At 35.6% G+C, this 6502-nt stretch overlaps 1 protein-coding gene and 1 long non-coding RNA gene across 5 annotated transcripts in view; both read right to left on the bottom strand.

Annotated features, from left to right (window-relative positions):
* Positions 1-585, bottom strand: part of LOC125260501 (NACHT, LRR and PYD domains-containing protein 12-like) — a 70742-nt gene extending 70157 nt beyond the window's left edge. For all 4 annotated transcript variants that reach the window (XM_048178909.1, XM_048178910.1, XM_048178908.1 and 1 more), the window contains exon 1: positions 389-585. The gene's annotated coding sequence lies outside the window, so the exon portion shown is untranslated. The remainder of the gene's footprint in view (positions 1-388) is intronic.
* A 2022-nt stretch (positions 586-2607) lies between these two features.
* LOC125260798 lies at positions 2608-5095 on the bottom strand. The gene is made up of 2 exons (XR_007183126.1): positions 3935-5095; positions 2608-3177 (listed from the first exon to the last, which is right to left on the bottom strand). It is a non-coding gene; the product is annotated as an uncharacterized LOC125260798 (long non-coding RNA).
* Between the last annotated feature and the right edge of the window lie 1407 nt (positions 5096-6502).

Below are 6502 nucleotides of genomic sequence, written 5' to 3' on the forward strand. Positions count from 1 at the left end.
ACCAAAGATAATTGTGTTCAATAAACTCAAGTAACTTGCCAAAGTGGTCACTTGGGTAAAGTTGGTTTTATATTCACACATTCGGCCATCCGTATTCAATAGCCTTGTTGATCACACTACATTGGACATTCAGTGGACGTTCACAAGTAAATATGCCATTAAAACAATACTTTCCTATTTTGATCGACTGTGAAAAATGTTGTAAGTTGACAATCGTTGGTTGTCAATATCATGTCGCTGCTTAAAATTCGCAAACATTAATTTATTGCACATTTATTGGAAAGTCTGAATTTATCAGAAGTCCGAATGTGCGAATATAAAACCAACTTTACCGAAGTAAAGTGGTCCTGTCTGAAATATGAGGAAGTCTCCACACATGAACACTCACCTTGATCAAACCTTTACAAGACACAGCTTCTCAAATCCTCCAGCTTTAACATCATAAAGATACACGGAAATTCCTGCTTAAACTCTAATAAACGTTTCTATTAAACACTTTAATGCTGTTTCCCCCCTTCATATTCATAATTTACTCTCTTAAAATGGCGACAGGTGAACGCTGCGTCCGAAACCGTCTACTTCTCTACTATATAGTAGCTAGGCGAAAAGCAGTAGGCGAATCCTTAGTAGGCCTATTCAAAAAAGCGTATGCGAGAATTACCTGGGTGACGTACTAATTCTCGCGAGATTCGGACGTAGCCTACTTAAAGTAAAAGAATTGCAGCGGCTTGATGCATATTATATACCAGCAAGCAGATGCGACCCGAATATTAACTCAAAAAGCTAAATTGCATAATCATTTTCCCATAAAAGAACACACACACAAATGGAGTATACACGTCGCAAACACGCACACACAAACATTATTTATTTATTTGCTTATTTATTTATTTATTTAAAGTGATCCCACATTTGCCCATTTTCATTTTTGTAGCTTTTACAAACATTTTCTATACTTCATTGAACTGCCAAATTTCCATTCATCACTTTATTCATTTGTGTGCATTAAATTAATGTAAAATAACCTGCCAAAACTTACATAACCTCAAAGCCGCAAGGATCATAATTTAAGATGAATGAATTTCTGATGTTTGTGTTGTACGGCTTCTGCCATCAGTCGCTGCCTGCATCTGTCAAGGCAAGGGAGGCAGAGTCTCTTTAGAAAAAAATGGATTAGAAAATTATCAATATTACAAAAATAAAACAACTCCAGTATTAGAAAATGTGACATTAAAATTTGTAAAAGTCACAATTTACCATGATGATAAATTGAAAAAAAAAAAAAAAAATTATATAAGAAAACTACAAACACACTGGCTGTGTCCGAAACCGCTCCCTATCCACTACATAGTGCACTCTATCGGGTGTCGGCCATTTTGTAGTGGTGTCCGAATTCTGAATGAACGACTTAATTCCTTAACTACTTTATACCCACAATTCTCTCTGATTTCAAGTGTACACTTGCTGAAGCACTATTTCCCAAAATCCAATGCGAGAGGACTGAGAGAGCGTGAGTGAGTGTAATCCAGAGAATACTTTACAGCTTATTTTTGCTTTAACATTTATTTCATGTCATTTCTATTGCCTGAAGGCGCTCAACGACCACGTCATCTGTGAGTGTGAGAGTTTCTAACAAACTAAAAAACTTGTTAATGTGTTTATTTTTGTTTGCAGTATTTTATAGTATTCAATGATTATGAACACATATTAAGCATGACAAACCAATTATACAGTCGTTGAAACTACAAAGCTGGCATGGAGGCAAGTATGATTACAAAATAAAGTCATTATGATTGTTATTGTTATTAATAATAATTAACATTATTTAATTAATTAAATTAATTAATGAAGTTAATTAACATTATTTTATAATGCAAGTAACGTAGGATAAAATAGTTTTATCACGTGTCGAGCTGTTTCTGCGACAGCTCCAGCTCTCCGACGCATGGTGTAGGCTATAGTCAGCGTCTGAATTCTCCATGCAGATATAGTGCACTCAAATGCTATATAGAGATTAGTGAATGAGTGAACGAGTGAGCGGTTTCGGACACAGCTACTGACTCGCAACTGATCCTATTTAACTCTGCACTAAGTCAACGCAGAGCGCGGCAAACGACTCCCTCTCGTGACGTAAAGTTTTTTAAAGATAGTCAAAGAAAATGTCACCTTTTCTACTAAATTTGTGCCCTCATGTCTTTTAAATCCTGCAATAACTTTTCATATGGTATTTAAAAAAAATAACCTGCAATATGCCCTTTAAAACACTTTTTTTCTGATTACTTTTTTTTTTTTAAATAATTGAACATTGACTTTTTTGTTTTTAATGATAAATAAGGTTGGTTTGAGAGGGAGAATTCGATCGAGGTGTTTTAGCTGGTCTGAATCTAACTTCTCTTTTATTCCTGATACAGACTGTGTGATTTCACCAATCCCGTAAGATTAAATCACACTGTAGGACATGATCTAATAAACTTAGGTAAATCATGTATGTAGACTGTACGATGATGACACCTATTGAACCATAGGCTACGACGCAAGCTAGTATAGAAGAATAAAACGTTATCAGTATGCGCTAGTGGTAAACAAATAGAAAAAGATGAATCACACTTTGGTAATTTTGGTTTTTATGTGCGCTGAAAAAAAGAGGAGGAAGCTACATAACACACTAAAGGGAAAACATGAAAACACATCACATGACTCCTTTAATACAAATAATACAAATTAATTCAATAATATAAATATAATACAACTATTATTAAAAACATGATTTATACTCTCAAGCTGTTTGTTTTCCAATAATGAGCTTGAACTTTTTTTCCCCATAATTATGAGAAATCAATAAAAAAATTTGTCTCCCTCTGCTGGTACAACACAAACACAAACATATTCAGGCTCTATATTTTCTCTGTAACAAACTCTGAGTTTATTCTGTGCCTTTATACAAATAAAATGGTTAATCTCTGAATGAGAAACTGTAATTTGCTGCTGTGAAATAAAAGGTGTTTCTCTGCCGCCTCATCATGTCTGTCAGAGGATCATTGAAATCTGAATGAAGTCTTAATTTATAACAGTGAAGTCACTGTATCTTCAGTCTCTGATTCTGTTGACTGTGAGTCTCTGTAGTGGATCCTTATTCACCATCAGATGATCATCAGAAGATCAGACTGTCATCTAAACCTAAAATAAAACACACAAACAGTCACATATGCAGTATGAGACATTACATCTGTCACATTTTTTCATGAGAAAACTTAGCACTGACTAGATAAGCTATATTAATTCATTCTCAAACATGATAATATTGCTTCAGTCTGATGCTCAAAGTCACTTTACAAAATCAAAAGGTCATGAAAGGTCACTTTCACACAACGGTCAGCTGATCCAGAACCAGCAGAAATGATCATTACACTCCACTACAGATTTAATATCAGTTAATATCAAACAACCCAAATCTCAGATTATCACACACAGAGACAGTTAAAGGAGAAAAGCTGAAAATAACATTAATATTATTTATTCAATCAGTCACAACAATATGAGCAGAATTAAACTCATATTAAACAGTTTAAAGTTCAGAGACCTACAGAAACTGAAGCTGAATTTAAGACTCATTATCTGATGATCTCAGACTAAATATTCACACACACACACACTCACACACACACACACACACACACACACACACACACACACACACACACACACACACACAGACAGACAGACACACACACACACACACAGACAGACACACACACACACACAGACAGACACACACACACACACACACACACACACACACACACACACACACACACACACACACACACAGTGTTACTGAACCTGATGCAATTTCCATTTATTTCTAGTGAGTAAAACAGACATTTGAACTTCAAATGAAAATATGATGATGAAAATTGTTAAAAACTATTGTTACCTTAGTATCTTCAGTTTATAATGTGGATCATCCTCCAGATCCTTCAGCAGCTTCACTCCTGACTGTGTTAGTTTATTCCAATTCAGATCCAGTTCTCTCAGGTGTGAGGGGTTTGATCTCAGAGCTGAAGCCAGAGCAGCACCACCTTCATCTGTGACACCACACTTCCTCAACCTGTAGAGAACAATGACACACTCTTCACTCTCTCACATCAACAGAGACTTCATTATTTAAAAAAGCACAGATCACCATGTTTAATGTGAGATTTACCATGTTATTTGTGTGTGTTTGTCTGAAAGGGAAAGCTTATATAAAAACAAATATAACAAATAATTTATATCACATTAAATAACATGTAAAGATGATCACAGAAAAGAGATGGATGTGACGGTCATTAATGATTCTTGTTCTTCATGTATCAAAGTCCTGACTAGTGTTGTCACGATACTGGAATTTATAACTTCCATACGAAACCTTGAAAAGTCTCAATATTCAATAGCATTTTCGACACCACAGGGAAAAACACTGTATATACTGTCATATTTTTCATATTATTTATTTTTTATCCATATATTGAAAGTCTATCCAATCAAAAACTCTTCTGAAGAGATCACTTTATATGATAAAGCTTTTAAGATTTTTTCATACATAAACGTTGATCAATTATTACAATTATCTCACAAATATTTGTAACTCAATGTATTAGTTTTTGGGGTAATTTTGTAGCAATATCTTACACACACAGCACAAGCTTGATTTCAAATGGTAAAGTGAATTAAAACAGACAAGAATATAGTAATGAAATAAGAAGAAATGAACAATAGCACAGATAAATACAACAGAATAAAGATGGAAATGAAATGGACTGCTTTATTTTTTCAGGTGGGTCTAACAGCAGTATTCAGGTCAGAAACTGACAACACTAGATTGAGTGTGTTTAAAGTAAAGAGTGTTAAATGTTGATCGTATCTCCTTACTGAGGAGCAGCTCATGTGTTCAATCATTTACAGATCAATCACTCCATCACCTCAACTCAACAAACACTTGAACACAGAAACATATGATTTCTACACTCTTTCTAAGTCCGTTTCGTCTGATGCCTTTGGTCTGAGGCTGTTTCGTTTGATGCCTATTTGTACGAGACCTGACACCTGACGCCGTTTTTCCTGAAACCTGAAGCCTTTCAGTCTGAGGCGCGATGCCGTTTTGTCCGATGACTGAAGCCTGTTCTTGTATGACTGAGGTGTGAGGAAGTCCTAAAATGTACACCGTACATCATGACAAACAGGACATTTGGACAGCATTTCTCATGGAAAAGTGGATAAGTATTCATACACAGCGCAGATCATAATCAGAGAGCGTGTTTTTAAGTTGTTTATAAAGTTTGTTGGTGACGTTGATCCGCGACCATGGTGTGCTGTAGTCCGTTTATAGCCTACTGTTAGCTTCTTATATCTGACCACTTTATTTAGGCTTCAGAATGTATAAATGTTGTGTTAACTTGTAAAGATTATCTTGATAGACAAAACGTGTAAGTGTCATAACCCTTTGTTAAACACAGAGCTTATTTTCTGCGATTTTCCAAAAGTCTATGGGAAAAATGCATTGGCTTTCGATCGAGGGAACCCGTGCGCCGCTAACTTCTGGATTAGCCTACAAAAACACGTCATCCCTGAGGTACTCTATTGACCCTTCGATTTCACAGCGAGACGAGATCTCACAGAGACTCACGAGATCAAACGAGACTTGAGGAAAACAAATGGAGGACAATCGACGTTGTCAGCTGACTCTTCTGCCACACGCTGTTTTAATGAATGTAATTAGGACTTTCATGATTCCTCGTTTAAATTTGAGTACTCGATTTAAAAAATCCTCAATAAACCCTTTTCACATTTCTGTGTTTCTCAGTAGTGGAAGTCGTCATAGTTGGGTAAACTTTTATAGCGGTGAATGAGAGACTACATTAAATATATTTGTGTTTCTATTTGAGCAAATATCAAAAGAAAAACTCCATAATAGTGTTTTTACAACCTTCAAAAAGAGGGAAAAAATAGAGAGCGATTGATAACGGCAGTCAGAAGAGAGAAAGATGTCATTTTTACCGTCACTCCCATAGAAACACCCTTACAGCAGCGCTAACTAGATTTATGTAATTTGATGCAAATGTAATATAATACTAAATATATTGTTATAAATTCACATAAAAATTTTAAAAATGAAAGTATAAAAAAACCCACACGCATCATAATCTGAAAACCACGCACACCGCTGCAGTGTGAGAGACCTGGGGCCGTATTCACAAGACATTTGATCTCACCACTAAGAGTTCTCCTAAACTGCAGTAAAAGTTCTTAGTCAAGAGTTTCTCTTAAACCTGTTCACAAAGCTGCTGAGACAATCTTTTAAGGAATAGACAAAAGTCTGAAGGTAAGAGGAAGGGCGGGGTTGACCTCGTTGCTATGGATGATGTCAACACACTTACTAACTATGACCACAGTGATTGGCTGATGGGAGGAGTCTCTGTCAGCGATTTAATCATAGAAATATTGTAGAATGAGATATCATGTT

This window comes from Megalobrama amblycephala, linkage group LG24 (genome assembly GCF_018812025.1).
Source record: "Megalobrama amblycephala isolate DHTTF-2021 linkage group LG24, ASM1881202v1, whole genome shotgun sequence".
Taxonomy (NCBI): domain Eukaryota; kingdom Metazoa; phylum Chordata; class Actinopteri; order Cypriniformes; family Xenocyprididae; genus Megalobrama; species Megalobrama amblycephala.